Below are 21,776 nucleotides of genomic sequence, written 5' to 3'. Positions count from 1 at the left end.
TAGATCAGTGTTTAAGGATATGATGGTAGACAAACCTTATCAAGATTTTTACTGATGGAACAAAAGTAAATTTTCGTTCAAAAAAACTTTGTTATTAGAGAAATAGTGACCCCCACATAAAATAAGGACAAATAGTGACATTTTCAAGTTTTTAAAAAATTACGCAATATTTAATTTTCAAAATAAAAATCCTGTTTGGTATTGTTTTAATAGCAAATTCGTTGATCACATCAAAGGGGGCTTTTATTTTTCCCTACACATATTGTAAACATAATTATGTTATTATAATATTTTACTGAAAGATCCAAAGTTACGGAATCTGGCAAAAAAGATGCAGGCTTTAGTTTGATAATAAAAAGTAGTAAAAAATCAACCACTTCATAAACCCATTATAGAAATTGTTTACTTCTAATAATGCAATAATAAATTAATAGTATATCCGTAGAATCAATGAAATAATATATGTACCTAAAGCCCATCTGACAGAATCATCTCCTCTTGAATATAAATGAGAGGATGATGGTATACAATTGTTTTGGGGAGAGTCATTCAAAAGGAATCCTTATTCTTTGCCCTTCTGCTATGATTTATCGACATGAAGGAGTAATAAAAAATATATGGTTGTACAATGTACACACAAATGGTTATCAGCATATTTATCAATTAAATATGCATATGTACTACTCAAAGATGCATTCACAAACTAACTATGAGTTACTCTCAAGCCCCACAAATAGAGATATGTCAATAAAAATGAGAAAAATTGTTGAGATAAAATTGTCAGAGAATTTTGTATTTTGAAGTTGAAGTATTAATCCACATCCAAGACATTATGTAAGTAGATATGCCACGGATAGGGATGTGAAACAAGAGTCCTTCAACGTGTGTGTTAAATTTCCACCAAAGATGAAATCATAACAAATATGGTAAGCTTGATAAACATATAGGTGATATGCTGTCAAATTTTGACACGATGCCAGCTCGAAGTATATTTATCAATCTTTCCTCCCCTAAAAAGAGAAAAGAATAAAGGGCCAAAATCAGTTGGTGGTAGTTGGTTGCCAATTTTTTCCAACAGTTGGACTATATTTTTGTTTAATAGAAGTGATTTTTTTCTCAGCTTAACAAGATCTAACTGGAGCTCAAACAATAACATTTAAAGAGCGATATATTTGCTGGATGACATCATCTTGAATAAAGGAAGAAAACCTAAAGCATTAAACCAAGTAGCACATTGAGGTCCAAGGCCATCCATTGCTGAAAAATGTTGTAGTTAAAATTTACTTTTTGTGTGCTAGAGACAGTATTTTATAATTATTTCTACATTCAAGAGAGTAACAAGTGTAGCTACTGGCTAGAATCTATAATATAATCGTGCATCAATTAACATATAACTATAATTTAATTATTTTAGTCATAAATGATGTGCAGTGATAAGATAAATGAATTGGAGTCTTCTGAGAATGGTTTGCTTTGACTAATTGGCCTTCACATTCTATTTGGGCCAAAGAACCTGCAATTTCTTGCTCGTAAAAGACCCTGGGCTTTATTAAGAAAAAAAACCTTCTCATTAGGCTTCAAACTTCAAGGCTCCATCTTTATATTATTCATGCATAAATTTTTTGGTTCTCTCCAGTTGTTGAGAAACTGATGGAAATTCCTGAGGTTAAATCGGAAGTTATGACAACTCAATACTGTTCTCCAATGGGGATGCTCATTTTTTCAGACGGAAAAGAGGGTAAACGGCGAACTACAGGAGACAGAGATTGATAAAACCTCCAAAAGGATGATACAAAGAGGCGTAATTGAATTGAACATTTATTTAGTTTTTAGAGTTTATCTCAGATGAAGGATATACATAAATTATAAGAATAAATTGAAAGAAATATACATAGTTTATAAATTATGGTTGAATTTGTGTCCCTTTGGTGCAAAGCTTTTATTGGATCTCTGGTTGTTGTTTTTTTCATTTATGGGAAGATAGTCACTCAACACATGAATCACCATCAGAGAGGAGCGTTTCATGAAGAATCTACCGATATACGAGATGTAAAACTCCCCAGTCTTCCACGATTAAAAAAAGTTAATTAAAACAATATAAAGACAATTCACAATTGTAATTTATTTCTAAAGTGGTTTACTATTAATGTTTTGTTCCTTTAGTGTTTATTAAATTAGATATATCGTTCATCACTATTTACTGTATATTTTTTAAATTTATTTTAAACTATTGTGCGTCAAATTATGTATCGCAAGCTCCAGGAATAAGAGCGCATTTAATGTCATTTTTTCCTGGAAAAATTATTTATTTGTAGCATATAAGGGAACTTCATGTAGACAACTAATCAAATTCTATGGGAAAAATTGGTACCGAAAACATAGATCCAGAAGATTCTTTGGCAGACAATGGGAGCGAGTGATCACTTCAAGGAAACACGGAGGTCAAAATTCCCTTATTTAAGAAGATACGAAGGAATTGTGGATTTAGTAATATAAACTTCTCTTTGGTTGAACAACACTCCATGCCCCTCTCCACTATGTCTTGGCTTCTGCTTTCATGACATAGCTATCATCAGGTTACGGTTTAAACATAGAGAATATGGTTAAAAAAACATTTCATGTTCAAAATATAAAAAACTTAAGATAAATAACAGAATGAAGTCATAGGAAAGCGATGTCTTGCGAAAAAATATTAAAATTCTGGTCATAATATTTTTTCATGTTCCACTACTTGGTTTAATGCTTCATCGATACTTATTTAGAGGCTTTCACTCCAAGAGCCTTTACTGTAACCCACATAAACACATCGCTACAAAAACGAAATGTAATAAGATTTCTAATAACTGTGACAATGGATTTCTCGTCATTAATAGGCACATAAATATGATTATACAAAGATACATAATTATGAATAGAGATCTTAAGTATGAGGATTGTCCTTGACAGAAATGACTGATAGGTTTTTGTGAACATTAATCATTTTTTTTTTGTTATTTGTTATTGAGAGCATCGAATTGAACCATTTCAAACATAGAAAAAAATAATTATAGGAATATGTGCAATTTTATGATAAATGCTCAAAAATCTAAATTGCTCATTATATAATAGTGTGTGCGAAAAACTTATTTTTAGGTATTTTTGATTAATTATTGCTATGAATATAATAATCAATTGTAATTTAGTATATAATTAATTTTGTAAAGATTGACCATGTGGCAAAATGGTAGTTGCCTGTAAAATTATGAGGTGTGTAATAATCATGTAACCTGTTTACGTAAAAAACGAAGGTACATTTGAAATAATTAGTTAATTAATTATTCTTAATTAGAGGGGCCTAAAAAAATCCAATTTACACAATAAAGCGTCAATTGACCTTATACAATAGAATTGATTTACTATTTAAATGCTAAATACATACATGAAAGGTATTACATTTATGTTTTCATGGTTTTTTTTGACAAATGAGCCTCCTAGTAGAAAATTCCCTCCCTCACTTTTTTCAGGCAACATGAAAATATGTTATTTCTCGCTCATCCTTAATTACTAATAACCTTTTCTGATGTCATAAAACGAAATAAAATGGGTAGTTATTTCTAAATATACATAGTTCATAAACAGTTATTATAGGAAGTTATACATTTTGAAACACCCACATTTAACATAAATCAATTTACTGATTCTTTATTCTAAACATCTTCTCGAGTGAAGTCTTGATTCGCTTTCAGCTCGATTTCAACTTGAGTTGCAATTCTTCCAGAACCAATTCATAATTAGGTAATTTGATAAGGATGAAATCATATATTGAAGACATCAATTACGCAACTTTTGTTTGCTATTGTATTTTTTAAGTTAAGTCAATTTCAGCGCCTTTAGTTTTGGTCTTCAGTTGCCTTTTAATTAGTCTGAAGACCAATTTGTGCCATGGGTAAGAGTCTCCAGCTCTGACTAATTCATCATAAATATAGAAATTCAATCTTTATTTTAAAAGATATACAGAGATAAAAAAAAGAATTATAAAAGTATGTTATACTTTAAAATTAAGTATTTTTGTACTTGGAGTCTGTAGACTAAAGTTTTCTTGTTCTGATCTAAATCTTAATTCTGAAATTAATTTCGAATCACATGCTTTTTTTTTGTTGAGTCACATTCTAATCTGAAGACCCGGTTTAATGAGACTTAAGTGTAATTTCAGTTCGATTCACGAATAAGAGTTCCTAGCTATGGCTTATAAATACGTAATGCGTCAATATATAAACAATCCTGAACAAAATCAAGAAAAGGATAAAATCCCAATTTTTTTTTTTTTTCATGTATACATACCCACTAATTTTTCATTGACATATTTTTTTTTATTCCATTAAAGGCTTCATTTCATAATTTGTGGGATAAGTTAAGCCGTTCGATAATTCCATAAATATTTATTTCATTAAAGAGATTTAATTTGGCCCGATATTTAATTCAAGTAGCTCTCGAACCTTCAAATAAATAATCAAATGTGGGGTTCAAAAAGTGCAGCAATGGACAAATGCCAATTTCATGATACTACCAAAGAAGTGAGTGTGAGGACTCAAAAATTAGATAATTAAAAAAGCCATTTTCACATATTTTTATTTGTCTTTTGCAAACTTTTGAAGAAAAAATTGGTAATTGAACAAATTTCTACACTTTTTATTCAATATACCCCCTCCATTCTGAATTATGGCTTCACGAAGCACAGTTGGCCTTGATAAAGTTTGAAGACAAGCTGTCTACTGATCCGGGATTACAGCCTTCAGGGCATTAGCATTCGGGTGAGATGTCTTGTTTGTCTTGCCCTCCAAGATGCAACAAACAGCGAAGTCAAGGGGGTTTACGTCGGGTGAGAACATAGGCCAGAAGCCTGCCAGCCATAAGGTCATCATATTCTCCCTGCAGAAATGAGGCACCTTCTTGGACGTATGTACCGAGGTGCACATAGCTGTCCCTGGAGAACACGATCTTCAACCATGGCAAGACATGGTGCCTGAGGACTTTGAAGTAGATGTCCGTGTTGACTTTTTCGTTGTCTTTGAAGAAGTATGGAGGCATCTCGCTGCTGTTGAACGCCACAACGCCCAGTACCATAACCTGAACTGGATGTTTGGTCCTGAAGGTTCCTCGACCTGATATCTTAATTCAGCCAAGAAGTGGTCATTTATCCTGTTCAGAATAGCGTCCACTCTGAAGACCTTCTTGTCGGAGATCAACTTGTGTGTGAAGGAGATTTCACACCGGTGCCCATATGATACATCATTTTAAAGTGTGCAAATCATAAAGTCAAAAAGTGACCCCAATTAAGAAGTTATGAGATTGATTAGAGAAGTTCAGCTAGGGTTGCCAACTCTCTGAAAAATGAATAAGAACACGTCATTGGCAGGATGTCCTATTTTCCTATTTTTATATCATATATATTTATATTTGAAGTGAAACCCTCTTCTAATCAGAAGAAAACTAATAGCAAAACGAAATCAGAAGGATTCATGTTGAAGTTAAAAGAATTTTAAAGCATACATGACTACATAAGACGCGTTTCTGGCAGAAATAACAGTTAGGTCCAGTGATATCAAATGTCACCCTTGCACAACTACACTAATTATAACAGAACATTAATGGCCAACTTGATTATTTTTAAACACTTAGAGTTTACATATAGTAGTAGTTTTTAACCTTTGTCGAGCGTTCTTTTATCAAGTTATATTTATGGGGCTTACCCCTTTTCTCATACTGCTAGGTAACAATTAACAACTGTAATAGTAAAAGTATATATTTATTTCTAGATTATATTTACCACCTAATAAAGGAGATTAATATATGTCGTGTACTCCTGCTTTAGACAAACAGAATCAACCGCCATGGTTTAGAGGTACAGTGCCAATCATTGATTCTTTACTTTGTATGAATATCCATTTTATTCATGGATATTCATAAACTATGTTCATATTTAAGTAAATATTATTTTGGATTCAGATTATGCTCATCATTTTAAAAAGATTAGCAATATGGTTTTGTCTCCATTTGATTGCTTCATCAATGGTATTTATATATACACAATATTATATAAGTAAATAAAATCAAATATACGGAACTTTGATCATTCCTTATACTTACAGGCATGTAATGAATAAGTAAACAGGCCTTTTTTCTATCTCTTTCTCTCTCTATTTGATGATACCAATATAATCTTAATAATTTATATTTGTAGACTATGTACGTTAATAAAAGATACGTATACTAGTTGTTGTTTTTTTTTTGTTTTTTTGCTAATCATGATGATACAAAGGAAAAGATTTGCAATGAATGAGTAGAATACATTTTTTTTAAATTATAATTTTGTTATTTTTGCAAACAAATATGTAATAGCTAATTACGCAATTTGTTTGACCATCAAGAGACGATGTACATGGATATTATGTTATGTATAAATAAATTATGCTATTATATGAGAAACCCTTCACGTGTCTCCACTGTGTACATAATTTTAAAAACATTGATTAACCTTTTACAAAACTATTTTATGGCATTCCTTTTATAAATGTATTTATGAAGAAAAAATTTAAATCTATTTTTACCTCAAAAAATAATAATAAAATAGAAGATTCTTAATTTTATATTGCAAAAAAAAAAAAAAATAGAAATCATTGGCGCCAGATATTTGAAGGGAAAATTTTTCGTCTATTCTATGAGTTCGGCGCAATTGTGCCTATGTATGTATTTTTTTTTTTTTTTTTTAATAAGTTATAAATTTTAAGTAAAACTACTTGGCTGACCCTATAGTAAAATCAGGTTATCATTAATAGGGATATACTTCTGTGAAAAAAAAATGTAAAACGCTCCACGTATAAGGCATTTATTTTAAGACAGATCAAGTCGTAAATACTTTTTACAAAAAATAAAAGTATGCTTGCAACGAAGAATGGGGAAAAAAGTGTATTGAGGCTTGGTCCAAAACTCACTTTATGGAGTTAGTCTTAAGTGTTATTCCTTATGGACTTATTTAATAAAATCCAATAGATCATAAATTGCATCATAGTTGAAGACGGTTATATTTAGGGAGCTTTACTTGATATTTTTACTACATAAAATGGACAAATTTCCAATAAATCGTGATTAAAAATGGCCTTATGAGTAAAAAAAAAAAAGACTTAACACTTGCATGGAATACAGCTAGATGTCAATGATAAGAAGTGATATTTGAATTAAATTAAATTAACATTTATTAAAAATCCCTAGGAACTGTCGAAATTTGTACAACTATTATTATTTTTCGGTCGATTAGGGATATTAAAAATTGGATAATTAGAGAAGAATATATTACTTTTTCCATTGTAATAGTCAATTTTTATCTAAGAAAATAAGATTGTATAACGAAGTAATAATATATTAGGGTTTGATATATAGGAAAGGACTCAAAACTTAGAATCTTCGAATCCGTCTGTTCTCAGTTCTAAAATTCTGACAATTTTGTACTTGGCGTCATTGGAAAGAACTGACTAAAAACTAATAATAAGATGTTTCTTTTGTTTTGTGGAATCAAAATGTCTGAGCCACAAGCAACACGGTAAAGGTTTTGCAATCACCTCCGCGTACAATTCGATCTCCAACAAGAAGATCTTCATAGTGGACGCTGTTCTGAACAAAAGAAATGATCGCTTCTTTCCTGAATCAAGAGCTCAGGTCAAGGGAACCTTCAGGACCAAACATCCAGCTCAGGTCATGGTCCTCGGTGTCGTGGCGTGCGATGGCAGCAATATGCCTCCCTACTTCTTCAAGGTCAACGAAAAAGTCAACACGGATGTCTACTACAAGGTCCTCAGGCGCCATGTTTTGCCATGGTTGAAGAAAATGTTTATCCAAGACCAGTACACACCTTTTGGCTGGCAGGCTTCTTACCTTACCCGACGTGAACCCCCTGGACTTTTCTATTGGTTGTGTCTTGGAGGGCAAATCAAACAAGACTTATCATCCGAATGTCAATGCCCTGAAGGCTGTGATCACGAAGGAGTAAAACAACTTTTCTTCAGACTTTATCAAGGCTAGCTGTGTTTCTGTTCGTCCCCGTATTGAAGCCATCATTCAGAATGGAGGGGCATATATTGAATAAAAAGTGTAAAAAGATGTTAAATTACCAACTTTTTCTTCAGAAAAGTTTACCATAAAAATGGGAGAAAATAAAAATATGTATAAGTGAAAACGCTTTTTAAAATTTCTTAATCAAATCTTGTTATCAGGACCTTTCCGGAGACCGAATTAAATGAGTAAGAAACAAATATGGTCCTAGAAATTTCCAAAATTTCCAGATCGAATACCAATACGACATAAGTGGAACCTATGTTTAATGTCTAATGTTTTAAATATTCTCAAATCACTATAATATTTGATTCTATTCATTGAAATTGACTAAGATCTTCCAATGAGTTGATAATTTTTATTTTAGGGAACGTCCAAGCTCACACCCAGAAACAAGGAATAAAAAAATATGCATATATATTGAGGTTTATCAATGAGCAATGGTTGACCTCTCGTGCTTTTTTTCCAAAACTATTTTTACCCATATCAGAATAAATGATTTGAGTTTTGTGTGTGTATCTCTCTTCATTCAATTATATACATAAATGAAAAGAGGGAAAAAATGAATAATGAAATGATAAGAATTTCTGACCTTGACGTCATAGATGCAGTTTGTTTCTTATGTCATTTTTTTGTCACGTTCATTATTATTGAGCATTATATAAATAAAAAAATCACTTTGTTCATCTCTCTTTCCACTGTTCATCCAAGAATTTTACTGCTTACAAAGGTAGACAATCAGTGAATAGCTCACATGAATGAACACGATTTCAAATGAACAAGAATGAAGGAAAAAAGTATTGTGTCGATCCCAAATTTACAATCTTGTATGGTCTAGTCCAGAAACAAAATAAACTTACCCATGGTGCCGTTGGACAATAAGTACGACACTTAACGTTTTACGGTGTATTTTTTGTTTCTTTTTTTATGTTCAAAGTTAATTATTGACCTAATGAGTAGTAGATAGACCTATAAACACAAATATTTATTTATTTAAAAATGAATGTTTATAGATTCTAAAAATGTATAAGTTTAATTTACTAGTAATGCAGCCCACATTACAAGGTAACTAACATTACCAAAATAATTTATAGTAATTTGAAGCTTTCTCATAATGTAACAAAACCATTATCTAATTTATTTTTGACTAAACCAAAGCAAGTAAAATATATATGTATCTACAAAAGTAAAAATAATGAATCTAGATTTGAGAAAAAAATACAATTTTAAAAGTATTGTTTTGACTTTACTATGCATAATCCCAAAGCCAAAAACCTGTGGATTGTTAGCAATAATTAAGATTATCTAATTATATATTTTTTATATTTTTACAAAATTGAGAAAAAAATAAAATGTTTCTGCGATATTTTTAAAACTCAGAACCCCAATCTTAAATTAGCACTTCTAATTATATGTTTGTTCGTATCAGCCCTTCAACCAATAATACCGAGATTGAAAAAAATAAATATATAATTTGTGAAAATGCTTTAACTCTGCCATTAACCAAAATGAATAAGCATAAATTGTGTGCTAAACAAAATATTTATTACTCTATGAATAGTATTGTTGTACTTTTGAGTGAAGTGAAACAATATATAACGAGTCCAAGGTTGAGTAAGTACTCACATATGTACACACTTCCAAGGAGTAGTAGTCATATAGTTTCAAAAAGATTCATTTTTTTCTCCTTCCCCATGTTTTTGATGGATGCTTTTTGTATAATAACAACTCAGACAAGGTTAATCACTTCATATCATTTTATAACATGTATAATAACTATAAGTATAATGATTTGTACATAATATTTAAATACACTTACAGTTGGAAAGTACTTGAAAGACTGCAATCATAAGTTAAGGACAAGACTAAGACTATGATTCTCCGTAGTGGCTACTACGGTGATTCATAGTACAATTTTACAAAAAAGGATGAGTATTTTTTCTTCCGTAATCTAATATCCAGATATAATAATTTTTTAGCTGTACTTTAGTCATACCAAATTACTTTTTTATATAAGAAAAACGAAAGTTAATTAACCCTACTCTGAGGCCTAAATACTCGAAACTGAAAATGTTTCTAAGGACTCTTAAAGTACTGAAAAGTTCTAATAATAAAACTAGTAAAACAAGTTATTCGTCATTAAAACAGGAAAATATTTTATATTAAGCAAAAGATGAATTAAGTATAAAAACTACGCCTCGCACATAGTAATCTTCAATGTATCTCTTAACCTTTCTTTTAATAAGAGAAAAAACAACTACCGTAAATTATGTAGTACTAATCCAATTACGTTACTTCCTCCCAATATTAAATTCGTCTTCTTTCAACAGTAGAGATACTCCCAACTTACAATATTGAATTTGAATTCAACAAATCAACGTTCAGAACATCAATAAAGTGTAGTATGTTTATTATTATTGCGTGAAACTTGGAATCCTTTGTACTTATACCATGATTTACTTTGGGCACAAGTATTCATAAAATACAAGCCAAATACCTTTGGAAGAAGAAAAGTATCATCATTTCCGGTAAAGATAAAAAAGAAAAGGAACTAAAAAGCATTTTTATGTAATGCAGGATCATAATTAACTCTAACTCTTTTAACTAGTAGGTATTTGTATTTACCTAAATTAGTTATAGTTAAGCAATAGATACGATACACACCTTATCGCCTAATGAAATCTTTTGTAAAACAATGTTTTTTGTGTAGAAAAAAATAAATTAATGGAATTAAGAAAAAATATATGTATTGTGTCTTCCAATGTATATGTTGTTTACAAAGACCTCCTCATTATCTTAGTGATACTTAATCGTATTTGGATGATCTGATAAATCAGATCCAGTAGCTTTAGTTACGCGTAAGTACATATAATTAGAATGTGCAATCTATTTTAACGATCCTCTTAGTTAAGAGCCTGGCAAAATTGCTAGTAAAACTTACAAACAAATATCACACTTGATTTGTGTGACTGGATTCAAAGGAATTTTTGTGAGTTAGAAGCATGCGACGCATAAAATAACATAATCAAAAACAACAACAAATAAGCGAAAAAAAAACCATTGGTAATTGTTGTTCAAATAACATTTCGTTGTTATTTTTGCTTGAAAATGTCACTACATACACGCACAGCTGATTTTTGCATGTTTTTATGTACATATGTATAAAGAGATTAAGTATGAAAAATTGAGGTGTGTATTACATCTATGTTCACAATATATACAGACAAAATATTTGTTATAAATAAGGATTTAATTAATGTTTGAATTATTATAAAACGACGGGCTTGACAATTTATACAACATTTTGGTACTTTAAAAACAAATTTTTATCATAACAAAAAGAAAAGATGCTGAACAAAAGATATATACATATTATGCATAAAAAATATGGAGATATTTAAATTAACGAATAAGGGTTCTTTTGTTTTTTTAGCCTTAATATTATTATTTCTCATTTTTCATCTAACTTGAATTTTTAAATAAATATAAATAAACATCAATTATAGAATATATTTATTAACGTTTAAATAGAGGAATGGCAATTGATGAACTTTGAAGTAATTAAAAATTAAAGTCATACATTAGAACTCAGAATGTTAGTGTTAGTCTCGGTTTTATGTGATTTCTTGAGACGGCGTTGTCCTACTGACATAAATATGTAAACAGTTGTTTTTTTTGCAGTTGTAGATCCTTTTTAGAAGTGTTGTAAATGTTAATTGGTTCTACTCGAAATATAATCTTAACTCTTGTCAAATTGTGGAAATTTCTATCTATTTATGAATAATATCTCCATAGTAGAAAAAAAATTGTCTAAATATCTGGAGCAGTGTTTCTCAAATATCACCATTGAATATGAAACTTCTAGGATGACATATACACATATATTTTTCATTTTTTAGTTGCGACAATTTGGCACTCAACCCTCGAAATGATGACTAAATCTGAAGAATCTTCTTTACAGCTGAAATAGTAGCTAAAACAAGAACGCTTCACACTATTGCAGAGGCTGTAATTATACCATTACTGTCTAGTCTAAATAAACAGGACATTTTCATTCAAGCTATGCAGTGTCATTTTAATTCATGCTTGACACACTGGAGTACCTTGAGATTCATGCAATTTTGAAAGGTGCTCTGACAGGAAAAAGTTTGAAAAACGGTGATCTAGGGAGAGAGAGAGAGAGAAGTAAGATTATGAGATACCGTAAAGGTTAGTGATGAATATGGATTAGCTTAACTGGAAATCAAAAATTAAATTAAAAGTTTTTTAAGAGATACTATAAAGATTGTTATTCGTTTTAAATGATACATATTGTGATCCTTAATCGATCTCAGACTGTAGAGCAAACTTTAATCTTTCTCAAACTATTGACTGTTATTTCATCAGCCTCAGACTAATAATCTAAAATTTCATCGTTTAAACATCGAAAGGAGTTACTATAAAACTTTGCAAGACGTACATAATTTAAGAGCTAAATTGCAACTCTAATTTTAACTTACCTAATTAGAAAAGTTGATCTTTTTTACCAAATGTCATTAAACACTTGATATAATGATGGGTGGGCTTATCATCTTTAAAAAACACACTCAAAAACACTACATATTTCAATACTCTCCTTAAACTGCTTGAAATTCATTTCCAATGCGGCTAAAAAGAACAAGCTTCAATTAAACAAATCGCCTTTGCTAATAAAAGATGGTTTTTTCTAATATTCAACGACGAATTAAAAGGTGTTTTTTTATTTTTTTACATTTTTGTGCGCCTCTCTCATCCAAAATTGTGCAATTTTCCAGATAATTCAATTTAATACAATGTACATATATATATTGATGACCGAATCTTACTTAACCACAAAATGCATTTAAGGAATCTTTGCAATTATTGAAATGTCAGGCGTGAAATCTCAACGTAGGTATTTCTTCATTTTTATCTACTTATCATCTATCATCTTAACTACTAAGTAATACAATATCAAATTTCGAGGGGATTCAACTCATCAAGCAATGAAAGAATTAATGTAGAAATTACTTATCAATGGGGATTTTTTAGTAATATTTTCACTATTTTGCAATTTTTACTACTACTTTGATAATCTTACATTGGAATAATAATTTTGAAGAATAGTTTATTGTTTTTAACTAACAAGCGTTATTTTAATTTCTTATTATTAAATAAACATATTATTAATCTATATTATGATATCAACGAGTTAGTATGAATAAAAGTAATTATAATTATAACTTCTTAGACACGGGAATTGTTATGGGAAAAGTAATTTAATAAGCTAATGTCCAACTTAAACTAAACTAGAGTTTACAAACTCATTCCCACTTGGTATGTAATAATACTTGTGAATTATAATACCACAGCGTTATCATATCACTAACATGATAATTTACTATTTTTTGTAGGGTTGTGTCGATGTGTCGAATATGGGACTTAAAATCGGTCACATGCAGTACATGAAAAACGTCCCAAATTGTAAAGTATTCTCCAGAAGGCATCATTTTTACCAATATTATGGTGAACTACCTCATTTTACCAATTGAGTTAGCTTTGTAAAACTTTAAGTATCTTTCGTGCACAGTAATATATTTTGTCATTCCTTGGGCTAATTAAAGTAATTGATACATACAATGAGGACATTGTTTACCCATAAGTGTTCTATGTGGCGGTTTTTAAGTCCAACTCGGACACATCCTTAAGATTTAGAACAAAACTAAAGTGGTCGTCAAAAATTTTTAACTTTTCAATCTCTGATATCACCTCGATTGGTCAATTATTGCCTCTTATTAGTGCATTGAACTCATTAAATATTGTTAAAGATTGAACAAGTTTTACTCTAAAATAAAGTAAATGGTCTAACAGTTTGGAAAAATGACGTAATTAGCCAATAGCGTCATAATTTTGTTATTTTGAAGAAAAGTTTCGGAAATGAAAGAAGCAGATATAATTGTGTGTCTCACATAAATATTTTGAAATTTGTTTAAGTAAACTTCAATTATTTCATACTGAGCAGTGAACGTATTTATACTATTATGTGCAAATGCATATATATAATTGTTCAAAAGCTTAAAATACTGATGTCTATTTATAGAAATCTGACATAATGTTATGAGAAATCATGTGGCGTCAAAAGAGTTTATTGTTCTACCTTTGCAGTACGAAAGAAGTGCAATTTTAGTAGCAATTTTAAAGTTATTATATAAGATATTTAATATTAAATAAGTCATAATAATCTGTTAAAAGCTTAATAAATAATACGTCTTATAAATAGTTCTAATAGCCCATCAGATAAAATGAAAATATCTATCAATCTAATCATTGTGATGTGGTTTTTTATTTGGTGATTCTATCCGTGACTAAGAATTGTTTGGCTCCCTTGAAAAGTTATTAATGCACTGTCATTTCAAATCGATAATAACTAATTAGTAAATAAATTATCCTAAAGGATGATGATGGGCTTTCTATTAATGTTTGACTCGCATCATTTATAATTATCGTTTCATATAATTAGTATTCCATTCGTGTATCCAGGGATTTTATATACAGGGTTTGGTTCCTGTCTATTTATACCCTTTCTTTGGTATTTATTTAATGGAATTTGTTATTAACTACCTAGTGTTGTGGTCAATACCATCTTACCTGAGACCAAGGAATGACAAAGAATTTGATGGGATGAAACTAAAAGAGAAAAATATCTAGTTTTTTAGTTGCTTTGTTATTTGTCTTGGCAATGAGATCCAGACTTTGAGAGATTGAGACTGATCCACACCAAGAACCACATCCCTATTACAAACGTATTTCATTATCTGTAGATTAAGAAAGTGGAATTTGAGGAGCTCTTCATACATAAATCACTTCGTTAAAACAACAAGATAGCACTCCTTGATGTAAAAACAACTATGTCATGCCACCAAAATCTTCACCAAATCTCATTTATCGCATACATCCAGGAGTATAATATATTCTGTCTTTAAATTTCTACAGACCTCCTAAGGAGGGATTTTTGTATATCTAAAACAAAGGAAAGTAAATTGATCAATAATTTCAAGGATCTCAGTCCTCAGAGCACTTAATGAGTAAAAATTTTAATCAAACGTCAATTAATTCAAGTACTTACTAATAATAATTACTTTCAACCACGTTAAAAAGAACACACGAGTTAAACTCAATCGTAGTGTATCTACATAAATGTTTAAGTACAAACTCTTTTACCCTCGTCACGATTAATGTAGTCCAAGCAATTATTAGAGTATTGAAAGAAGGGGTTTGAGTTTTTTGAGGGGGTATTTACCTATGTAAATAGATAGACTCAAGATGTTTTAAAAAGATGAAGAAAGAAAAAAAGATATTTCCTTGGAAATAGGAAAACCGGCAAAATAATAAAGTTCTTATAATAATTCCACATTTTCATGTATTTCTCTGCTCTTTGTTTTCTGGTCTTAGAAAAATCAAACAAAGAAGATTTGTATTCTTTGTTTCTATGTTCTTTAACTTTTTGTGAGATTGGGAAAAATGTTAAGTCAGATACTTTTAATCACTTTTGCTAATTGTTTTAATTTTCTATTCCCTCATTATTTCTAAATAATGTGTTGTACATTATATTATTGAAACACTTCAAAGCATGTTGGAACATTTCCGCAAAATAAATATATTAGGATTCAAGAGTCGAAAAAAAATTCCAGGAGCACAATGAAATGAGATTCAAAAGCCAAAACAATACACTTAACAAAAACATTTTCTCAATTAAATGAAGTTGATTGTTCTGTTTTATTTCTATGTTATTTATTCCAACAGTCGTAAATAAATATATATATATATTATGTTTGTAGATATATATTCAAATTGGCTTTTAATGACGTTGTGAATATGGATAGAAGGTGACAGATCATCATGGTTGGATTAAACAAAGGGATGAACTCAAGGATAAATAATGACTTCATTTCTTTTTTCTTATCAATACCTCATGATTGTATCAAAGTAAAGTTTATAAGCTTACATTTTGTCCATTCAACATACAATATAGGTGTATCGTAGATGTTTTATAAGCAAACCCCTTCGAGGTCCTCATATCCCCATTTCATCTCATTTAATAAATGAAATAAAAAATGTATTTAATTGACAATTAATTTCATCAAATCATTGTTTGGTCATTTACTATGTTGTTGTTGTTTTTTGTCAACTGTTGATCTCTCTACTCTTAGTTCTTAGAACATTGAATAATTATTGAACTAAAATAAACTAAATAATACAAAGTTAATAACATATTTCTACAAATATATAAAGTATAGTCAAACAATCGAGTATACATTGACTAATCACATTTAATTTAGGATTTTTTTTTTTTTTTTTTTTTTGTAGGAAAGGTTAAGAGATGCAAAAAAGATTGCTATGGATGCATTATGTTACAAAATTGATTTAATAAGTTTATAAGAGCGTATTGAAGTTTTTATTCAAATAAGTATAATGTCATTTGTACCTATTAAAAATCTTTTTATGTGTGTTGTTTCTTATTCAAATCACGTTTTCTTAAATATTCAACTTGACATAAAATCCATCCAAAAATAACTAAGGATATGAGATTGTAAAAAGTAATTACCCTAGTGTACATATTACTTTCATATGAATCCACTGAACTCCAGTTAAATCTTGTAAAAAGAAGAACATATTCCTATAATTAAATTAATGTTGGTATGTAGAATAACACTGTTATACGAGTTTATAAACTAAGCTAGTACTTCACAAACTGTATTATTGTCATACTTTCAGTATTTTTTTGTTTCAGGGAATAAGGATACTACAAATATAATAAACATTGTTGCAAAAAGATAATCTAAATCCCTCTTTACAAAAATAGCTAACAATAAGTTGAACATTTAATAAGTATGACATTGAAAACGAAAAAAGTCATAAAGTTGAAAAGACTTTATGATTTCTAAGATTGGGTTAATAGATTATCTTACACATTATTATGGAAATAATAGAAGAAGAAATTAAATTTGTTTTGTTTTACATATTCTAGAAGTATTTTCCATCTATTAGTAAGTCTTCTTAAAATTTGCAAGTTTTGTGGTCATTTTAATATAATTTTACTACTTACGGACTTGTCCTTTATTCAGAGAGATTTAGCATTATTTTTTAGCCACTTCTATTTTGGGAAGTCGGATCTTTCCTTAATACTACCTATATAAGCATATAAGTATGTAGTTATCAAACCTTGATACTCTTCCCTGTAGTTTTTAGAGGATATGGAGCAAACGAGGGTCTCTTCTATGTGTCCCACGCACCTTTTTCTAATATAGACAATATGAATTTATTTAATTTATGTGATACATGATTACTAACTAGCTAAAGAAGGAACTTCTAATATATATAATTATATTATTATGTATCAAATTCTATTAAGGATAAAACAAAACAGACATTTTTTTTTTTTAGTTATATGAAAATGATCATGTGTATGGTTGTTTGTACTACCTGTTCATGATTTGTATTTGGTCGTATTCTGTTTCTTCAACATCTGTATATTTACAATGTACATACTAGGGTTTCTCTATCGCGATCCTATTTTCCCGGAATTTATAGGGATTTTCACCCGCAAGAAATCTCCAATTTAATTATTTTATAATATAAGTTTTATTTACCTACATATAGCCGGCATTGCCCGGAGTTATTAGGTGTCGACGAACATACAAATTTTGCTTAAATCTAGAAGATAAAACCCCCACCAAATCATTGGTTTTACCCTCCATTTTCAATTTATGGAATAAATCGAGTTATGGAATCAAAAATAGTAGGACTAACGGCCTCTAAAAAACACAATCGTGTATTAATATTGATGATGATAAAAATGAGGATCGAGAGAATTGAAATTATATGGTTAAGATCTGCTTAAAAATTATTATTTCTTCTTAAAATATTAAAATAAATACTTAAATTCCACAGTATTTATTATTTACTTTCAAAACCCAGGTTCCTACTCCAAGACAGTTTCTGCGGAAATGAGAAACCCATCTTACATTCCAATTTTGTAGTGATATATTACTCTGTAATATGTTATGCAAAAGAGATCGTGAAATGAAAGGAGTTTGCAATTTCTAAGTCTAGGATTAAATATTGTCATTTTGTACTCAAATGGAATTTCCCGTTTATATTCCTTGAGTTGAAAGTGAAGCAATGGTATTAGACTGTAGATAAACCATTCTATATTTGATTCAATACGAGATTTTTGAAAAAATGTGCAAAATGTTTCTCTTTTGATTTATACTTAAAAAGTTGTACATATATTGTACTTTAGTAAACATAAATTTAGTTGAGATTCGGATGAAAATATTGAGGCTTATTATTATAAATGTACGAGTAGTATAAGATACATGGATATCTCCATTGTGAATGAGTTATGATTGGCAATTTGATCATATTAAGAAATATCATAATGTATATAAAATACCCCCAATGAAAGTCACGAGTCTTCAATTTAAAAGCAAGAACAAAAATCCCATTATTAATAAAGTTAATGATGTATCGGATATTGCATATTAGGGAATGGAGTTTTCCTCTTATGAAAAAAAAAAAATTAAAGTTAAAAGAAACTAAGATCCAACCCATATGGATTTTTGAGGCTGATATAAATTAATTGGAGCCTAAAAAAACAGATCAAATTGCCTATTTTTTCTTCAAATGAGCCTTTGAGGAAAAAATAAATGAACAAACCCCAAGAACAACAATTTGAGTAACTGTATAAATGGCTACTAGGATTCATACTTTTTCCATTCATTATTCATTTGTCCGTTCTTTTCTTTCAAAAATCAGTCCAGGCAGTCATTTTGTTTTAGTTTTTTAACTAAACGACGACAATATGATCAATTTTTATCCAAATTTATTTGTCTACTCATTTTTTTTTTCCTCGCGAGATGTACCTTTTGGGATACTACTGAGGATCTCACTTTATAATTTTTCTTGCCTTTTGACAATTCGCCTTGAGAATTCATGAAGGTTGTATAGTTGGTTATATAATAATTTATGATACCCACAGTGCACTAGTGAACAAAAAAAAATATTCTCGTAACCAACAAAATTTTAAAAAAAAAGGATCACTTTGGTCGTCGTTTTGCCACTTTGTTTTAGCTTTCTTCCTGCAGTAAACAATGTCTTAGGATAACGACAAAAATGAGCTAAAAACACACAAAACACTAGAACAACACCAAGCCGTTCTAAAAAAATCTGTTATGTGCTCAACTCAAAATTAACGTTAAGAGCTCAAAATGAATGAAAAGCATGAACGGTGCACATTTTCCACTCTATCTCTAACCTTTAATTATTATCATCAATTTGGAAATTTAGATCTATCATCTGCTAAAAACTTTGCAAAATGACATTCTATAAAAAAATCATTTAAATTCTTAATATTATAATTTATCTTTAATTATGAAAAAATTATATTTGATACCACACCAGCCATCAAAGTTATGGATATTACTGAATCCATATTTACCTTAAACAATTTTTTAGTTACATGGATAGTCAGGGTCAAAAGTATTCATTATGGGGATGAAATAACTTTTATAAATGACTGCACCGACCACGGTTGAATTTTCTATTGGTTAAGTAACTAAAAACTTTTAATCCCCTAAATATTTACCTATATATATATATTTTTTTTGGTGGGGAATATGAATTTTTTTCTATTGTTTTGAAAAATGGTATATTGCTTTTTAGGAAAATAAAATATTTGTAATACTCAGCTACTTTGGTGGATAATTTATTAATCAAAAAAGACGTAACATTGTCCAATTTAATTGCTTTGCCAAAAAGAAAATTCTAATTTGTATGATTTTTTTTATTGAAATTCAAAATGTACATTTACAAAGATACATATATACATTTTGATTGAGATAAATGTGTTTATTATATTTGATACATGGTCCATTAATTTGAAATGGATCATTGTTTACACAATGATGCCTTGGCACATCCATGACAAATTCTTGGATGTTCAATTCTATGGACAACTAAATAAATAATTGCATTCATAAATGAAATAGTACAAATTGTATATTTGTAATGATGGATGATTATAATTTAAAATACGTTTATTATTCAGTCGTTATAAGTGAGTTGGTTTTATTAAATGAATGAAAGTTGATTGATTCATAATAATCATAAAATGAGGATACAAGGAATCGGATCTTATTTAATAAAGCATGGAGTGAACCATGCCCCCCTTCCCTCCCTCCCTCCCTCTCCTTACACTGCAGCTGCTCAAAAACCATTTTAATGATTAATAAAGCGATAAATCATTATTTGAAGAAATAAAATAATAACAACAAAAAAAGAAGAAAAACTTCTTCCTCATTAGGAGTTTATGACCGAAACTTTTATTTTGATTCCTTTTATATTCCATATAAAGAGAGACGGAATCGTGCACTTCTACTCGAGTGATTCCTTTAAAAAAATTAGGGACATCCAATTATGGTAGACTGTAGGTGGGAAATTAGATTTAGGTACAACAAGAAAGAGAAGTAGAAATTGGATACATTTGCCTGGCATAAAAGAGCAACATTACTATTCAATCAAAATACCAGGATGAAGATCCATTGACGTAATTTTCTACGTACTCACAATTAGGCGGTACAAAGCCCCATTACATTTTTAGGAGTTGATTCAGATCTTACCTATGAAGTTTAAGTTACTTTTGCAGATATGTACAATACATACATACATTCTATATGTGATGTGACATTTAGTTGTCTAACTTCTCAGTGACTTTCAATATATATTAAATTATGCACAAAACTGAAAAGGTCAAGATTGAATAGATGTGTTTGAAAATGAAATTATGTTCAATGCAAACGACTATTTTGCGGGGATTTCATGCTTTCAAGTATGAGGAATTCTACTTTGAATCCAGTGGAGCTTATATATATGTTACAGATGTATTATATCTTGTACACTTGTTTTCTTTCTAAAAATAGGATTTATTAGATCATCAAATTCCAAGAAATATTTTGTCTATAAAAAATTTATTTCTCTCATTAAATAAAAAGTGATGCATTATGATGTATATATTTTTTGCAATGAATACAATAAATAATAAGCGATCAAGTTGTATGTATCCATCATAGCGTTATCCCAAATTTAAACGATATATATTTTTGTCAGCTATTGATTTTTCAATGTGTTCAAAAAAATCCCTACATATTAGTATTTTGTATGGTTATTGATTGAATCAGTACTGTACTACGATGTTTATTTGCATGCCTCGAATGGACAATTAAATATAAACACAATTTAAGTGGTTCTATTAAAACTGCAGAATTGTGAAAATATTCTAAATTATTGTTCTACAAAATAGTTAAGCCACCAGATTTGTGATTAAAAATGGGTGTAATAGTTATATAAAGGTTAAAGATTTTTTATTTTTTTAAATAATAACAAATTTTGGTTTTGATAAAAAAGCTCCTTAAAAACGAATACAAAAATAAAAATTTCATCTAGAGCTAATTAACTCACAAAGAAAAATCCAAGTCACAGCCCTATCACCTTTTTTGATATAAGTCTGGTAACGGGACTGGATTGAACACTAATTAGAGCAGTTCAATACAATTAAATGAAGAATAATTCCAGAACTGGGAAGAATGAGCGGACTACTAACTTATTATAGGCCTTTATTCATTTCTTTTTGCCAG

At 29.5% G+C, this 21,776-nt stretch overlaps 1 long non-coding RNA gene across 2 annotated transcripts; it reads right to left on the bottom strand.

Moving 5' to 3' along the window:
- Window positions 1-11,588: 11,588 nt before the first annotated feature.
- LOC121120869 (uncharacterized) lies at window positions 11,589-21,017 on the bottom strand. Of its 2 annotated transcripts, XR_011780782.1 has the most exons (4): window positions 17,737-19,901; window positions 16,568-17,652; window positions 14,731-15,102; window positions 11,589-12,248 (listed from the first exon to the last, which is right to left on the bottom strand). It is a non-coding gene; the product is annotated as an uncharacterized lncRNA (long non-coding RNA). The 2 variants fall into 2 exon arrangements; XR_005865242.2 differs by lacking the exons at window positions 16,568-17,652; window positions 17,737-19,901 and adding an exon at window positions 20,763-21,017.
- Between the last annotated feature and the right edge of the window lie 759 nt (window positions 21,018-21,776).

This window comes from Lepeophtheirus salmonis, chromosome 6 (genome assembly GCF_016086655.4).
Source record: "Lepeophtheirus salmonis chromosome 6, UVic_Lsal_1.4, whole genome shotgun sequence".
NCBI lineage: Eukaryota > Metazoa > Arthropoda > Copepoda > Siphonostomatoida > Caligidae > Lepeophtheirus > Lepeophtheirus salmonis.
Note: the sequence above shows the minus strand (reverse complement) of the source record. Positions and strands in the feature narration are given on the sequence as shown.